General features: G+C 33.9%; 1 long non-coding RNA gene across 1 annotated transcript in view; it reads right to left on the bottom strand.

The window, feature by feature from the left end:
* The window catches only part of LOC112678739 (uncharacterized), a 77,799-nt gene that overhangs the window by 11,429 nt on the left and 46,963 nt on the right, over positions 1–19,407 (bottom strand). Inside the window, exon 3 of the long non-coding RNA XR_003147788.3 lies at positions 5,903–5,933. This is a non-coding gene — a long non-coding RNA (uncharacterized LOC112678739). The remainder of the gene's footprint in view (positions 1–5,902; positions 5,934–19,407) is intronic.

The following is a 19,407-nucleotide window of genomic DNA, read 5'->3' as shown; positions in this document are numbered from 1 at the left end:
TACATGTACAAAAAAAACCCTCCTGTCTTTATAGGGTTTGCCTTCTATTGCAGGAAGACAAATATTAAGCAATAAACAACAATTAAAATAAGTGAGTTTAGACAGTCTGTTAGGAACATGAAAATGGGGGAAAAAATTAAGTAGAATAAAGTAAGGAAGTTAAACTGGTGAGAGTAAGCCTAATTGAGAATATGACATTTGGAGGTGGTAAAAAATTTAGATGTGTGGAATCTGGATATATAGCACTTTAGGCTGAGGACCCACAGATTGCAAAATCTCTCTGGCGAGAGTGGCTAATGTAGGTAGGGTAGAGGGAGTGAAACACTGTATAGGAGACTTACTGGAAGGATAGGAAGGCATTGCATGCCATTGTACGGACTTAGACTTTTATTATGAATGAAAGAGGGAGCCACTACAGTATTTATAGTGAAGAAATGACTTGATCAGGCTTACATTTCTTCAGCATCTACTATGGTGAATATAAACATAGAAGGGTGAGTGTGGAAGGAAGAAACCATTGAGGAAATCATTGCTACAATGCAGAGAAGACATAATATTGACCTGATCTTCACAGATAGTCAAGGTGGTAAGAAGGGGTTAGAGTCTGTTACAGACAGGCCCAATTTGAATAATTAATAACAGATTGGATATAGAACAAGAGATAAAGATAGTTATTGAAGATGACTCCAATATTTTTTCCTGTACAATGAAAGAATGGAGTTGTCATCAACTGAGATGGGAAAATATTAGGCGAGCCGTTTTTTTTTTGGTGAGGGAGTAGTGTTGGGAGTTCAGTAATAGACATGTTAAGGTAGAGTTAGCTATTTACCAGACCTTCAAGTGTAGATGTGGAAAAAGCAGTTGAATATGTAACTCGGGAGATCAGGGAGAGATTTTTTTATTTCCTTTGCATATTGGTGATATTTACAAATATGAGAGTGGAAGAATCTCTAAGGAACTGAATGTAAGTAGAAGAGAAGAGGTCCAAGAACTAAAGCCTGAAATATTCCCAAATTAAGAGGATGGGGGTGGGGAGAAAGGAAGGGAAACTGAGAGACAGATGCCAAGTTAGATAAAAACTAAATTTACTCATTAACACTGGATATGTAAGCATTATCGCTAACTTTGACAAGTGAGGTAATTTTTATGAATTGGCTTCTCTTTAGACAATTAACTTTAGCATTTTCCTTTCCCTTTTTCTTTTTAAATGTTTATTTTTATTTTAAAGAGAGAGCATGCAAGCTGGGAGAGGGGCAGAGGAAGAGAATCCCAAGCAGATGTCCTGCTGAGCATAGAGCCCCATGGAGGGCTCAATAATCTCCTGACCCGAGATCATGACCTGATCTGAAACCAAGAGTTGGTGCTTAACCGACTAAGAAACCCAAGCGCCCCTTCATTTTCCTATTCCGTCTAACTACATATTTAATAGTAGTTAGTTTTCTCACTAGACATCAAGAATGTGATAAATTTGGATGGAATTTCTAAACTATATCATATTTCAATTGGAAAATCAGTCAGCAATAATACACACGTTTAAGCCTCACTTTCACTATATCAGCTTCTATAGTTAAAGGGATTTATGACTAGGATGTAAGTAGAAGAGTTTTGTGTAATGTTTATCTTTTTCCTTCTTTGTTGTCTCCCTCCTGGTGGCTGAAATATGGATGTGATGGTAAAAGCCCCCATCATGGACTATGACTCCAGATCATTCACAGAGAAAGAATAAGAAGGAAGGAGGAATAAGAGGGATTACCCAAAACCATTAACATCAGAAATGGCCCTGTCACCTATTCGTTTTTTTTCATGAGGAAGAAAAATTCCATGTTATTTAAATCATTGTTTTTATTCTAATTATCATTTTCCACACTCAAATATTGGTACCAAACCAAAAACCCTTTTCTTTATAGTACATGGAAGCTAAGGAAAAGAAAAAAAAATCAAATAAATTATAGAAGAAAATTCACATCAGCTGTGAAGTGGAGCACATATGTTGTATAACTATAGTCAGAGCAGTGGCTGGAAGAAGTAGAATGAAACAAAATGGAAAAGAAGCTGAAAAAAATTAGAAGCTGAGATTTTGGATTAGAACACAAACATTTTATTTCAAGTGAATTTCAAATGTCCCCTTGAAAGCAATGTTAGTGAGGCTGCTGTAAACATAAGTATTATGCTTTCCTGTTCCTGAATATACTCCCAGATTGATTTAATTAGCCTAGTGCGTCTCAAAACATGTTCTCAAGATAATCTTCAAAAAGAGAGTCTAAGAAGTCTTGTATCTTTTCATTCCCTTTTGAGGGCAATATTTACATCAAGATAGCTAAACTAATACTACATTAAGAACACTGAAAATACTATTTGATTTTTTTCAACCAAAATTTTTCAAGGACTGCCTCTCACAGCCTTTCACTTTGTTAATGAATGACACTAAAGTTTTAGATAAAGTTATCTTAACAAGAAAACTTCATGTTATAAAAGAAATTTGAGTATTGGTTTTATTGATGCAGTAGCCAAAACATCTTCGCAAAAATTACAGTAGCAAATCAGAGTTCATGTTTTGAATTCAGTTCAAGTCTTGCTTTCTAATTACCTCCTGGGTTTCTGTCGTCTATCTTCCCTCTTTGTTAAAATAATAATAATGATGATAATCAAAACATGTGCTTCCCTGCCTGGAAGATTCCTGACAACTTGTGTAAAAAAGTAATTCACTCCTAAGCAGCTAATCCATTTAAAACATTCCAAAAAAGAATCACCAACCAAGCATTAAAATTACATTTCAACCATGATCAAACAAACGTAGCATAATCAATTAGGTGTTAAAGCATCTAAACACAATTATCCAAACTCATAATTGAATCCAGAAAGTAGTCTCCAAACTTAAAGAACAGAAGGTAACACTTTCATGTTTAAAGATACATCCAAAAAAATAAAAAAGAAAAAATAAAGATACATCCACAGAGCACTCACAAATATAGGCAAAATTAGAGCAACTTTACAGATAAAGAAGCTTATTATTAAAATTTTTACATCTGTCATTTAACTACATATTAACTGAACTTACAGTTACATAACTTTAGATAATTATTTTAAAAGCTACAAATACATCCTAGGTACATGAAATGTCACAGAATTTCTTTCTCAAATCTATATTTGTACTTTAAAATTTTGTTGAATAAAATATTTATGTTAGCAATTATAAAAGTACATGATGCTGAATTTCATTATTTTAAGCACAAATTGTACTGATTTCTAATAAGATACAAGTCATTTAGTTATCATTACTAACTGCTTATATAGTACAATTAAATTTAAACTTCCAAAATATTTATTTATCGAGATAACTATTGTCAAAAACTTTTTCCAGGTACTAGGAATAAAAGAATGAATAAAATAAAATTGATCTGCCATATTTGGTGAACTCTTACATAATGAATTCCTACTCTAGCTCAAACAGATCACTCACAGCTTATTGTATTAAATGAGTTAATAGCGCCTGAAATAAAATAAACATTATTCAAGGTTATAATCATCATTATCTCTTCTTATCATAATTATTTCTTTATTGTACATATTCCCTTTCATTATGAAAGCAAGTATCAGTGTCTATCACAGTTCATGACATTTATGCTTATTAGCATTTAAGAATATTGAAAGAGTAAATGCTATTTAACTCACTTTTGTGGGAAAGGAATAATCTTTGATGTAAAATATTCTTTCTAAGTCAGTTTTTGGAAATCAAATATGTTAAAAATTACATAGTTCCACATATGCTATGTTAGAAAAGATGTGTAATAATGGAAAAATAGCTGATTTATCCATAAATGATTATAAAGAACACTTTAAATATATGTTATTTCCATGTCAATGCTTATAAAAATAATAATATAACCTATAAGTTAAAATTAAGAGATGATGGAATTATTTTTAAGGAAGATCATTCATAAATGCATTAGTACCTTTTATTAAGCTGTAATTATAGAATTCTAAGCTCTAATGAAAAATAAAATGGCTATAGATTAGCAGTTAGAAACAGATGATATTATTAGAAGATGAAAATATTAACATATATAACTAGGCTTAAGCCCTGTATAAGAGAAGATAATAGAATCAAGTTGTATTTGATATATCATACCAGTAATAATTGGTTTAGATAACTAATAAATTGCTATGTATGGAGCAGTTGCTAGGAGCTTAGAATACATATCATAAAAATATAATAATGAAAGGAGATCTATATATCTCAATAAATAGTACTGATATAATATTAATATAGAAAATAACTCATGAAATATTTCAATAAATGTGGGTACAAAATTCTCCTGATACAATAGAAGATGAATAAATTTTCCCTGAGGAAATCCATTACACTCTTAGAAGAGAAGAGGGCAATTAGACTAGATCTTGAAAATGGAGTAGGAGCATAGGAATCCAAAAGGATGATACAGAATTTTTTTTTTTTGAAACAGAATTTTTTAAAAGCATTGAGACAACAGAGCATGCAGCACATCTAAAAACATGCAAGGTTCTGTTTAACTGGAATGTGGCCAGAGTAGTGATGAGCAATGAGAGGAGGCTCAAATGGAAAACCAAAGAAACATTTTTATGAAGTAGTATAATACAGAAGATCTTGGACACTATATGTTAGTCAAGGGGGAAGTATTAATTGTTTTAAGTACTGTCATAGACTTCAAATAGTTCTCATAGAGAAATACTTGGTGGATGTATTAGACAGTTAAGAAATTTGGAGGAAAGATGCATTGATAAGGATTATATGAAGTTGAAAAAAGAAAGAGACAAGGATGGACCTAGATACAGCATCCATAAAACTCATTGGTACCCTGTTTCATGGTTCCCAAATAGGAGACAGATAAAACCTAGTTACAAATTTTATTAGGGGATAAGGCTGACAGCAAGACTTCTAAATCTGTAAAGATGAGTGGATAGGGGTGACCTTGACTGAGATGTTGAATACAGAACAAAAGGTGTTGAGTAAGGGTGAAATAATGCATTCAATTATTGACTAAGCTTTAAAATTTAATATGTCTTTTAAATACTCAAAAATAGTATCTGAGCTGAAGATACATATATATTTAAGTATTGCCTTGCATTTCTTTTTGAATCACTCTCTCCAATCAATGCATGCATGGCTAAATACTATGAGATGGAGCTCATCAGTTGGATGTGGGAAATTATCCCTCACAGAGTGACTCATCCAGAGATGGCACATGTCTGGGGAGAACGACTCAGAGACTTGATATTTACCCTAGGAAATAGGAACTAATCTCTGCTTTTGGTAAGATTCATCATTGACTTCTGATAAAAACTTTCAGCAATCTAGTTATATAAGGGACCTTTCCCATCTTATAAAGGCTATTTACACACACGCACACAAAAGCCACAGCTAATATTATACATAACAATTCAAAAAATTCCCCCTTAAGATCAGGAAAAAGGCAGAAAGTCCTGTACTACCACTACTGTTGAACATCACACTTGGTGTCCTTGCTGGTGTAATAGAAAAAGAAGAAATGAAGTGCTTCTAGAACTCACAGGTAAGTTTAGTAATATTTCAGGATACAGGATGAATATGTAAATAAAAACTGAATGTACAGAAAATATGAACAGATATTTCACCAAAAGGGTGTGAAAGGATGGCAAAATAAACACATCTAGAGATGCTCGATATTACTAATCGTTAGATAAATGCAAATAAAAACCACCATTTAACAACTGAATGGGAAAAAAAACACTAAAAAAACGAAACTGAAAATATCAAGTTCTGACATGGATACACAGTAGATATATTTCTAACTCTGATAATATTTTGGAGGGCACTGGGAGTTGAAAATGGTACTATGGGAAACATGTTTATAATTTCTAGTAAGTCAAACATATGCAGGCATACCTCAGAGACGTTGGGAGTTTGGTTCCAGACACTGCAATAAAGCAAATATTGCAATTAGGTAGTCAAATAAACTCTTTTGGTTCCCCAGTGCATATAAAAATTATGTTTATACTATACTACAATCTAGTAAGTGTGCCAAAGCATTATGTTTAAAAAGCAATGCACATACTTTAATCTAAAAAAATACGAATTGGTAAAATGTTAATCATCATCCAAGCTTTCAGCAAGTCATAATCTTTTGGCTGATGGAGGGTCTTGCCTTGATGTTGATGACTGGTGACTGATCAGGGTGGTGGTTAATGAAAGTTGGGGTGGCTGTGGCACTTTCTTAAAATAAGACAAAAATGAAGTTTACACTTCGATTGACTCTTCCTTCCACAAATAATTTCTCTTGTCACATGTGTTACTGTTTAATATCATTTTACCCACTGTAGATTCTTTAAAATTGGAGTAGGAAACAAGAAATGTTGGCAAGGATGTGGAGACAGGGGAACCCTCTTACACTGTTGGTGGAAATGCAAGCTGGTGCAGCCACTTTGGAAAACATGTGGACGTTCCTCAAGAAGTTAAAAATAGAGCTATCCTATGACCCGCAATTGCATTATGGGCATTTACCCCAGATATAGATGTAGTGAAACAACAAGACACCTGCACCACAATGTTCATAGCAGCAATGACCACAATAGCCCTACTGTGAAAGGAGCCACGATGTCCTTTAATAGATGAAAGGATAAAGAATATGTGACATACATATACAATGGAATATTACTCAGCCATCATAGAGGATGAATACCTACCATTTGCTTCAATGTAGATGGAACTGGAAGGTATTATGCTGAGTGAAAATAAGTCAATTGGAGAAAAACAATTATCATATGGTTTCACTCATATGTGGAACATAAGAAGTAGTGCAGGGGACCATAAAGGAAAGGAGAGAAACTGAGTGGGGAAAAATTAGAGAGGAGACAAATCATGAGAAACTCCTAACTCTGGGAAACAAACAAAGGGTTGCAGATGAGAGGTCAGTGAGGGGATGGGGTAACTGGATGATGGGCATTAAGGAAAGCACATGATGTGCTGAGCACTGGGTGTCATACTATATGTTGGCAAACTGAATTTAAATCAAATAAAAAAAATGAAGTCAGTCCTCTCAAACCTGCTACTGCTTTATCAACGAAGTTTATGTAATACTGTAAATCTTTTATTATTATTTCAATGATCTTCATAGCATCTTTACCAGGAGTAGATTTCATCTCAAGAAACCACTTTCTTTGCTCATCTCTAAGAAACAACTCCTCATCCACTGAAGTTTTATCGTGAAATTGTAGCAATTCAGTTACATCTTCAGCCCCCTTTCCCTCCCCCGCTTCTAATTCTAGTTCTTTTGCTCTTTCCACCATATCTGCATTACTTCCTCCATTGAAGTTTTGAAATCCTTAACGTCACCCGTATGGATGGATTGTAATCTCTTCCAAACTCCTGTTCACATTGATATTTGACGTGTTCTCATGAATCATGAATGTCCTCAAGGCATCTAGAATGGTGAATTCCCTTCCAGAAGGTTTTCCATTTACTTTGCCCAGATCAGATCTATCACAGGAATCACTATCTTTGGAAACTGTAGCCTTATGAAATGTATTTCTTAAATAAGGATTTAAGTCAAAATTAGTTTTTTATCCACATGGGCTATAGCATGGGCATTGTGTTAGCAAGCAAGGAAACATTTATCTCACTGTACATCTTCATCGGATCTCTTGGGTGATCAGCTACATTGTCAATGAGCAGTGACAGTAATATTTTCAAAGGAATTTTTTTTCTGAGTAATAGTTTTCAAAAGTGGACTTAAAATACTCAGTAGCCTACATTGTAAACAGATGTGTTGTCATGAAGACTTTGTTGTTCTGTTTATCGAGCACATGCATAGTAGGTTTAGCATAATTCTTAAGGGCACTAGAATTTGGGGAATGATAAATGAGCACTGGTTTAAATTCACCAGCTGCATCAGCTGCTCTCCTTTGAAGCTTTGAAGCCAGGCATTGACTTCTCCTCTCTAGTTATGGAATCACTAGATGGCATCTTCTTCCAATAAAAGGCCACTTTGTTCATATTGATCATCTATTGGTTAGTGCAGCCACCTTCACTAATGATCTTGGCTAGACCTTCTGGGTACGTTGCTGCAGTTTCTGCATCAGCACTTGCTGCTTCACCTTGCATTTTTATGTTATGGAGATGGCTTCTTTCTGTAAATCTCATGAACTAACCTCTGTTAGCTTCAAACTCTCCTGCAGCTGCCTCACTTCTCTCAGCCTTCACCTAAGACCCTGTTCTGGATTAGGCTTTGGTTTTAGGAAATGTTGTGGCTGCATTGATCTTCTACCCAGATCCCTAAAACTTTTTCCATATCAGCAGTAGAGCTGTCTCATGCTCATCATTTGTTTGTGCACTGCAGTAGCACTTTTATTTCCCTTTAAGAACTGTTTCATTGCCTTTGCAACTTTGGCTGACTGTTGCAAGAAACTTAGCTCTTGGCCTTTCTCACTTTTGGCATGGCTTCTTGACTAAACTTAATCATTTCTAGCTTTTGATTTGACTCTTCCTTTCGCTTGACCATTAGAGGCCATTGTAGTGTTAATGATTGGCCTAATTTCAGTATTTTTTTTAAAGATTTCATTTATTTATCTATTTGAGAAAGAGAGAGAGAGACCAGAGGGAGAGGGAAAGGGAGAGAATCTCAGGTAGTCTCCATGCTGAGCATGAGCCTAAGCCATGACCCTGCGATCTGACCTGGGTTGTAACCAAGATTCAGATGCTTAACTGATTGAGTCACCCAGTCAGTTAAGGCTCAACTGACTAAGCCACCCTAATTTCAGGCTTAACTGACTGAGCCACCCTAATTTCACTATTGTGTCTCAGGGAATAGGGAGGTTTGAGGAGAGGAAAAGAGATGAGGGAGTGTGTGGTTGATGGGACAGTCAGAATAATACAACATCTAAGTTTGCTGTCTGATATAGTACAGTTTGAGGAGCCCAAAGTTGTTGGAAAAATGGTACCAATATACTTGCTTGATGCAGGGTTGCCCCAAACCTTAAATTTATAAAAAAAAATGTAGTATCTGCAAAGTCCAATAAAGTGAGGTACATGAAAATGGTAGGCCTGTAATTACCATTATATCCAGCAATTCTAACACTTATTTATCCCCAATAACTGCAAACTTTCATTAAAACAAAAGTCTATAGACGAATACATACCCAATCAGTAAGAAATTATATACCTTCCATTGTCTTCTATATTATCTTCATTATTCTTTAATCATTTAGTAGTTTTTTGTTCTCTTTCAGTATTATTTATAAATCATATGAAAGAGGGGATCATCTCTCCTCTTTAAATTCTTAAATCTTCCAGAAATATGATTGTCTTACTGTTGTCTTCAGTAACATAGAATAGAACAGTGACGCACTTAGTTTTTGGCAATATTATAAATTATAAAAATATTATAAAATTATTCTAAAAAAAAACTAACCATTTTTAGATACTTAACAATTAATGGAGTCTCACTATTTAATTTGATAACTGATGATGTGCCAGGTGATATTTAAAATGACCGATTATTTCCTGCATATCTTCTGGGATCATAAGTTATACTCTAAGATTTCTGTGCAACATTTTGAATTTTTAGTTCTTTAAAACTTTAAAAATTATCTTATATTACTATAAAACAAGGATGCACTATTACTAGAATATGGTATTTACATGTATTTTTCAACTTAAATAATGGAATGGAAAGAAATCTCAAGTATACAGAAAGACATTTTGGCTACATGCTTAGATATGTTTCTCAGGCATCTGCAAGAGTACCCTTCCTATTGTATTTCAGAAAATTACCATATCCCAATATTTTATTTTATTTTATTTTATTTTATTTATTTTATTTTTAAAGATTTTATTTATTTATTCATAGAGACAGAGAAAGAGGCAGGCTCCATGCAGGCAGGGAGCCTGATGTGGGACTCGATCCCAGGTCCCCAGGATCACACCCCAGGCTGCAGGTGGCACCAAACCACTGTGCCACCAGGGCTGCCCCATATCCCAATATTTTAGAGACATATTTATCACTATCATAAAATAGTAGACAAAGAAAGAAATTCATAAAATTAAATTTGACCTCTACCTTAATTCATGAGTCTGAGAGAACTTAAGGATATTTTTGGGATCACTAAATAATGTGGTGGAGAGATCTTGAGCTGTCTAACCAGGTTTAGGTGTTTATACTATTTTGATTATTAGCACATAACACTGACATAACACTACATGCCTTGACCTGTTGTTCATAATCCTCAAGATCCAGAACTAGATAAAAATGTAAACCTATAGCCCAGAAAAGTAAAACTTAAAAATTGTTTTTCAACATCAATGCATCTACTTTATTTAGCATGATTAATCATCTGCCATATACTTAACACATCACCAAGAAGTCTGAGAATAATTTGCATCAAAATTGATGGCATATTTTATCAAGTTTCCTGAATACTTACATTGAAAGATTGTTGTCAAAGTCATCTACAGTTTAAGACAAAATGTGATAACTTGTTTCTATTCTCTTTACATCCTATAATTTACTGAAAACTCAAAGTTTAAATTGTCAGGATCACTCATTTTGACAATAAAATTATTAGCATCCTAGAAGGCTAACACGATAGAAGTTTACAAATAACCAAAAAAGAGTAACAGGAAATGAGTAAAGCAGCAGTTACAGGATTATGCTGAGAAAAAAATATAATAACCTATATTCAAGTTTAATCTAGTGTATTATACACCTGCTATATGTTTATTATCATTTATTTAATATAATATAGTAAATGACTCAAGAAATAACTCTCTACTTACACACAACAGAAATATCCCATAAGGAAAGACTTTCTAGGTAACTTAGATATGTGAAAGAGTTTAAAATAACAATTTTGCTTATAGTTTTCCCCTTTTCAATGCCCTATTTCTTTATCATTGCTAATGCAAATCATAAAGAAAAAGTCAACCTTAATAAAGCATGTACAATGATATCCCCTAGAAAATGTTTTTCTCACAGAATAAAAATGAAATCAAGTAAAAAATATAGACATTTCTAAAACTAGTAATGTTAAAACTTATTTTTATTCAAATTCATATACATGCATATGTGTGTGTGCTGTGTGTATATATAGTAACTGTAAGTATGTGTATATGTAATATAGAGAGACAGAGAGAGAAAAATGAAGTTTTTTTTCTATTGAAACTGTTTTATTAGGACTTAAAAGCAGAAGACAAAGCTTAAAATCTCATAAGAATTAAAAGAAACTTAGTGAAAACAAAATACATCCCTTTCCTTAACAAATACATTTAACTAGATTCCAATTAGAATCCTATAGTTAAAAAATAACCAAATGCCATATAAGTTTGGTGGAATATAATTATTTTTAAACAGATCTTAATGTTTGTTGACTTTAATTATGACATGAACCATATGCTCATACTGAAAATCATCTAGAATAATCAGCAATAAAATATCTTAGTAAGAAAAGAATTAAGATGATACATGGTAAATAGAATGCTTTGAAGTTATTAGTCTAGTCTAGTAGTTTTAACAATTGCCTGATTTCTGGATCTCAGCTAGTATTATTTTCTTATTTAGGACTTTTTTCCTATGGCTGATAATGTCTTTACTAAAAGTAGCAATTCCTTTATGCTTCTTTCTTCTTTCATTTTGGATATTTTAATAATTACATCTATGCTATAATTATATCTATGCAATAGGGTTCATTTCCCTATTGCTAAATTTAGAAGAGATATTGTTTTAAAACAGAGGACCTTGGGGATCCCTGGGTGGCTCAGCGGTTTAGCGCCTGCCTTCCGCCCAGGGCATGATCCTGGAGTCCTGGGATCGAGTCCCCCGTTGGACTCCCTGCATGGAGCCTGCTATCCCTTTGCCTATGTCTCTGCCTCTCTCTCTCTCTCTCTCTCTGTCTCTCTTAAATAAATAAATAAATAAATAAATAAATAAATAAATAAATCTTTAAAAATAATAATAAAACAAAACAGAGGACCTTGACTCTAAGCCATGTGACAAATGAGGGCATACCTTAATTTGCCCCTGATAAATTATGATACCCTGATACCCTGATAAAGAATGATAATACCCAGGAGCTCAGGAGATGGTTCCCCTGTGTGAATGCTACCCAAGGCTGATGATGGACAGCCTAAATTATGGTCTTCCAGTAGGTCTTTCTTCCGGTAGTGAACACAAATCTCAAGATATATTTGTTCTACGTTTATTTTTAATAGAAGTAATATTTGTTGAAAGAATCCATGTTAAGTATTTGAGGAACCACTTGGAAACAGGAAAGGGGACTGTTTGGTATAAGCAGAATAGGCATGATACCTATTTGTGTACTCAAGAAACAGAAGAAATTAAAGATTTTAACAGAGATTTAGGGTAAGATCGAAAATAAAAATGCCAAACTGTGTGAGAAAGATCAGAAGTTCATTTACAAACTTTGTTAACTCAAAAATTAGTGTAAAAATTGTAAAAATATGAATATTTTGACTAGGTTAAAAGAAACAGGAAATATGCAGAATATAATTATAACCAGTTGTATTTTGTCCACACATAGATTTATAGATATAGAAATAGAAGCAATAAAAATCCATGCAGGATTAAATGGATATACTTGGTTATTTAGCATATCTAGGAATAAATTGTATTTTAGGTGTTAATGGTATGAATAAAAACTTGGGGGAAAAGAGTAAGAATAAAGAGATAGTCTCAACATGTAGACATTAACTTTTCCTAGGAATCCTTTACAATGTATGGAATTTTATTGAACACTTGCAATCAATAGCATTTAATCCAGCAACCATTAATGCAGTGGTCTTTCCCAATCCTGAAATGGTTAATTTCCAAAGTTTCAAATTTGCAATATTGATTCTATTTCACTGAGACAGAATGCATTCAAGACCCTTCATAAAAATAGAGCTACAGATGAACACTCAGAGGTACAGGGATATATCTATCATATTCTGTCAAGGTTTATTTTCAATGACCATATCACTTTTAGAAAACAGGCTTTGGAAGTAGGATTTCTTTTAAAGGCTGGGATATAGACATCTGTAGGGGTCCTTTATTCTCCTCTTAAGTAGTCTAGAAGGTCTCTAGTACATTTGACGCAAGAGATGATTTTTGGCTTCTGGGTTAAAAAATGGGGAATTTCTGAAGCCTTAAGAGTTTTACTTTAGATCTAGCCCCAAGACATATTTGAGATACTCTGAAAGGCATTTCTGCAATTATGATTTTCTAAATGTGCTGATATATTTGGCCGGAATCCATAGAAACGCACTTCAAAGAAAATCCTCAATTTGGAATCCACCAATTATTCTTTCATACAAGGGAATCACAGAGAGGAAGGAATTCCTCTTTGAGAACATCACAAATCAGCATTTCTTACTTCTTTGAGGGTCTGTAGAACACTTTAATTTCCTTTTCTTAAAGTTAGCCAGAAAGTTTCATATTCCTGCCATAATGGTTACCCTGAATATTTTTTTGTAGCTGGAATATTTTATATTCCTGGACTCTCTCTGGATAGCTACTTTCTTCTGCTAAGAATGGATGTCTGGCTATTAAAATCAGCAGACCAAAGACAGATAAATGTCCACAAAGCCATCAAATGGGTTTATTGGTGGTATACCCAAGTGTGGATTTCCGCTGAGCTAACACTACTTTTAGAAAACATGAGGTATGGGTTAAAAGGAAGGGCTGATGCCAGTGTAAAGTAGGACCAAAGTTATGAGTTGTTCCTCCAGAGACCTGACTTAAGTCTCAAAATTCCCTCTTATAGTTAAAAATAACTATATTTTGATGTATGCATACCTTGTAATGAGTATACAATGCTTGATTTTCCAAGAACTTCAAATAACCAGTATAGATAATTCAACTTCTTTCTATATAATAAACACTCAGTGCTTAACTAAGAGAAGCATGGTAGATATAACACTTATAACTTGATATCAAATAAAACAGAACTTGAGGAATTATGAGAACCCCTTTTATAATATTCTATTACTTCTTTGCAATAGTTAATTTTCTCTCAGATATGTTACAAATAAAAGCATCTCATAGGAGATGGAATTTTATTGAACACTTGCAATCAATAGCATTTAATCCAGCAACCATTCATGCAGTGGTCTTTCCCAATCCTGAAATGGTTAATTTCCAAAGTTTCAAATTTGCAATATTGATTCTATTTCACTGAGACAGAATGCATTCAAGACCCTTCATAAAAATAGAGCTACAGATGAACACTCAGAGGTACAGGGATATATCTGTACCAATACCAACCTCATTATAAGAGATTATCCTAGTGCAAGATTTCAAAGCCCACTACTTCACTCTGCATTGGGCCTTTAATATTTTAATTAGTGTACACTTCAAAGTCTTCCGAAGGATGCTTACATACATAGTGTTTTGAAAGAGAACATGTTCTAAAGCCAGAATGCCTTATTTTAATCCCTGGCTCCATTACTCAATGCTCCTGTGATCCTAAGCATGTACTTAGTTTTGTTTCCTTATTTGTAAAATGGGGTAAGAGATAATAACAATAGTAAATACAGAGAATGATCAGTACTTAGGGAAAAAACATATAAATGAAATTTACACAACTGTAAGCCAAAATACTAGGCTATTATAATCTTTACCCACTCAGAAACAAAAACAATCAAAACCATCCAAAATACCCCCACTTTATGTTTAGTAACCATTCTCCTCACTCCTCCACAAACTTTAAAAACTCAAAAGGTAGTTAGTTATTTGCTTTCTTGGAACAGAAAAGCCACAAATGTGCAATGTGATTAAATGGGTAAGTAACTTTTTGCTATATGCTTGGTCTGTTTTCATGCTCCGGGTTTATTACGTTCTTAGTTTGGAACCTCCTGTCTTGTGAATATTTATTCCGACATTATATAACATCTACTGTAACATTTTTTTGCTCAGAAGAGAAAAATGCAGCTATGTATGTTTATATATGCCTAAGACAAAAACTTATTTTTCTTTTTTATGTCATAAAAATGCCAAACTAACCAAGGCCTATTTGTTTGGTTGTCTGTTTAATTGGTCATCCAGGTTGCCCCAGACATGGTAAAGAGAAATGATCTTTCTAGTCATTCTAAAGCTCTCAAAGGGAAGCTCGATTGTTACACCAGCTGCAATGAAGCTAATTTCTACATACTTAGAGGAAAGAAGAAGGAAAAAAAGCCCCTTGACAAAATAATAGAAAATTTATATAGAAGCCATCTCTGTCTTTCTTTTCATACTAGAATGAAATTGTTTAAAAGAGCATGTTAAAGCTCGATCTCTTTTTGATGTTGAAAGTGGAATTAATAGTTATGTTTATGATAGTGGGATTTTAAATGTGTAACTGCACTTGCATTATAAAAATTCTTAAACTAAATTTGAAGCTTTGCGTGGGACAGTATTCAAGCATTATGAAATGCTAATATTCGAAAGAAATAAGTAAATCGTGTCATAATTGTCTAGCACTAAATGTAAATGGCACTAGTGAACATCATTAACAAATGTGCTTTTAAATGTTATTTTAACCTGGTTGGGCATTTATGAAAACAAAGCCAGCATTAAAAAAAAGCCTCATTGAACTATAAGCCACAAAGATGATGGAACCCTTCACTAATTGAGTCCATAAGTAAGTCTTTTAGAAAGAATTCCCAGTAGCTCAGATAATCTTTTGTAAGAAACTCAAATTAAAAACTTGTTTAAGAAGCTTATGACCTAAATTAAGTAAAAGGATTCACTTCCCTTAACCTTGACAGTATAAACTTGACATATTCCCCTTCTAACAGGATGAACATTTATGAACTTACCATGTTCACGTGGAATGTCAAGCATTCCACAAAAAAAGAATAATATAACTACTTCTCCAATAAGCCACAGAACATATGAGCTCAATCTTCTTAAACTTCAAATATCGGGGTCTTAAACATATGTGAATAATATGTCTACCTCTATCCCTACTTAACCTCGTAGTCATGAACAAAGGGAACAGATATTAAGCCAGTTTGTAAAGTGAATTTATCCTAAGAAAGCCAATGATAGATTTATACGATCTGAAGAGAAACCAGAGTAAACTCTGGGAAACGAACTAGGGGTGGTAGAAGGGGAGGAGGGCGGGGGGTGGGAGTGAATGGGTGACGGGCACTGGGTGTTATTCTGTATGTTAGGAAATTGAACACCAATAAAAAAAATAATAAAGAAAGAAAGAAAGAAAGAAAGAAAGAAAGAAAGAAAGAAAGAAAGAAAGCCAATGATAATACTCTTAAATAAATCCATAGATTTAAAAAAGAAGGAAAGGAAATAAGATACTTTTTCCATTAGCTGAATTAACCACTTCAGACCAGTAGGCATGTGTTCATAAATTGAGCATTTCTGTTAAACAAGAGCAATACAACTGTTGTGTTTTTGCTTTTTCCTGTTGTTTTTATCATCTGTCACAACCACTGTTTCTTTTACACCAAAATTGCTCAATGGAAATAGTACCAATTTAGAACTATGAATTCCATATCTACCAATCAGTCATCTGTAGTCCTATTTGAGGAACAAATATTGTTATTTAGGGAAGAAGCGGTACTTTAAATAATGATAAAACTCATTCCTATTACCTTATTTCTTTTTTTTTTTTTTATTGATTCTAATACCGCAGGTAACCTTTGTCATTCCTTTCTGGCTCTTCTACCAATGAGTCAGATACACTAGTCTAAGTATATACTTATTTCTTGTGAAACATAGAAATTAAATAGCACAACTCATATCACCATGAAAAAGAAAGAAAACAGGTGAATTTTTCCAGAGATTTTTTTTTTATTTTAAATATTTTATTAATTTATTCATAAGAGGCACAGAGAGAGAGGCAGAGACACAGGCAGAGGGAGAAGCAGGCTCCTGGAGGGGAGCCTGATATGGGACTTGATCCCAGGATCCCCAGATCAGAACCTGTGCCAAAGGGAGATGCTCAACCACTGACCCACTGAGGTGCCCCTTTCAGAGAGATTTTTTTTAAGATTTTATTTATTAATGAGAGACACAGAGAGAAGGCAGAGACATAGGCAGAGGGAGAAGCAGGATCCTCACAGGGAACCTCATGTGGGACTCGATCTGGGATCACACCCTAAGCTGAAGGCAGAGGCTCAACCCCTGAGCCACCCAGGCATCCCTCCAGAGAGATTTTAACTGCAATAGAAGACATGTGTGTATACTTTGATTTAAATCAGTGAGGGGAATTGCACAGAAAGGACATATTTGATAGTGAAGTACTGAAAAATGTGGCATAATGTGCTAAATTTAGTATCTCAGTCAATTTGGTATGAGTATCAGAAGTACAGGGAAAAGGAAATGTATGGTAGATGACTGAACATTGGAAGTGTGCTTGATCCTTGTAAGACAGCAAGTGTTAAAGGAGGCCTGGCATCGATCTACCACCTTCCCTTCACAAAATGTCTCAGCACATTACCTCCAATTTTACAGTGGGCTCCACATTGGGCCATAGCTGTCACATATGTCTAAACAGGACAGTCTCGTCCAGTATAACGTTAATATACTTTTTTATATTAGAATATTCATTACCAATAACTTTTGGGGGGGTTGGTAATAAAAACCCTGGCATCTAGAAAATAGTCTGATTTTGAATATTTGAATAGAAAAGAAATATTTCAAAGTTAACTAAGAATCAGATTAAGATGACATGATATATGGAAACTAATCTACTAGTTTTATTCCATCTTCTTTGAGTGAGATATTGTCCAGTGTCGTTCAGGTTTCAATTTCAAAAATTTAGAGCTGTCAGTCTTAACCTGGAGTGTTCATCTGAATCACTTAGGACGGGGGTAAGGAAAATACATGTTCCCTGGCCCTTCTTCTGAAATTATGAGGGATTAGGCTCAATAATCTTAACACAGAACAAAACGATGAAAAATCTCTATACATAATTCTAAGTATAAACTTAGTTGTATGTTTTTTGTTTTTTGGGTTTTTTTTTTTTTTAGTATTTATGTATTTATTTTAGGGGGCAGTTGCGGGGGAGAGGGAGAGAGAGTCTTAAGCAGACTCTGTGCTGAGCGCAGAGCTGGATGCAGGGCTCAGCCTCATGATCTTGAGATCATGACCTGAGCCAAATCCAGAGTCGGTTGCTTAACTGAATGTGCCACCCAGCCCCCGCATTGTCTGTTTTACTAACATATAATCATAATGCAGATTAAGAAAGTGTGAATGACTCAGTAGTCTCAATTCTTCATTCTTTCAAATATATTCAAATAAAATCTTAGCATCTAGAGAAAACTTTAACCCACATATGTGACCATATGATTTTTGAAAACCTTTGAATATAATTAACTTCTCAATAGACTTTAAGAATAATGGGCATTGAAACATTTTTGCCCTCGCTGTCACTATATTTCTTCAACTAGAAGAACATGTGGTATTAAAAAGCTTCTCTACCATTTTTAGCTCATAATTACTCAACAATGGAAATGCCTAAATTTTCTTCAGTGCGAGGATAAATAAACAGTGACAAATTCCTTCAAAGAAATTATTCTTAGCAATAAAAAGAATGAGTTATTGATTCAGGCACAACTTGTATGAATTGTAGACTCTGATGGTTACATATTCTATGATTCCATTTATGTGGAATAAAAAAACCAGACAAAACTCTAGTAACGTATCAGTGGCATCAGGGGTTATAAAAGAAGGTGTGACTGCAAGTGGACAGCATAAGAGAGTATTTTATTTTATTTTATCTTATTTTTAATTTTTTAAGAGAGTATTTTAGATGTTGAAACATTCTCCATACTGATTATCATGGTAGTTAAATGAATATATTATGTGAGTTAAATTTATAGAACTATACACTAAAAATAGTCATTTACTGTATGTTCATTTAAAAATAAATTACAACTTTTAGGGCACCTGGGTGCCTCAATGGTTGAGCATCTGCCTTTGGCTCAGGTCATGATCCTGGGGTCCTGAAATGAGCCCTGCATCAGGCTTCCTGCAGGGAGTCTGCTTCTCCCTCTGTCTAAGTCGCTGCCTCTCCCTGTATGTCTCTCATAAAAAAAAATAAAATAAAAAAAAATTAAAAAAATAAATAAACTACAACTTTTTGGAAATATATTCTGACATAAAATGTATATTGGCATGTAGACTATTTGTCTATAATGTCAAAAAATAACAGAACAATTTTTTTTTCATTTTAATCTAAAGAGTGGGGACCTCTAGAAATATAGAATTGTCATGACCCTACAAATTCATCAACAGCCTTCTCCTATGTTGGGAGTTCAAACTGGATAATCTGTTAGTTACCTTTAGAAGTTTTGAGGCAGCACAGGATAGGAATGAGAATTGTCCAGAACGTGCTCTATTTGTATACTCTCAGGCTGTTTTTTTGCAGCATTACACTCATGACTGCAACAGACATTGT

This window comes from Canis lupus, chromosome 22 (assembly GCF_003254725.2).
Source record: "Canis lupus dingo isolate Sandy chromosome 22, ASM325472v2, whole genome shotgun sequence".
Lineage (NCBI taxonomy): Eukaryota > Metazoa > Chordata > Mammalia > Carnivora > Canidae > Canis > Canis lupus.
This window is presented reverse-complemented; position numbering and strand designations above follow the sequence as displayed.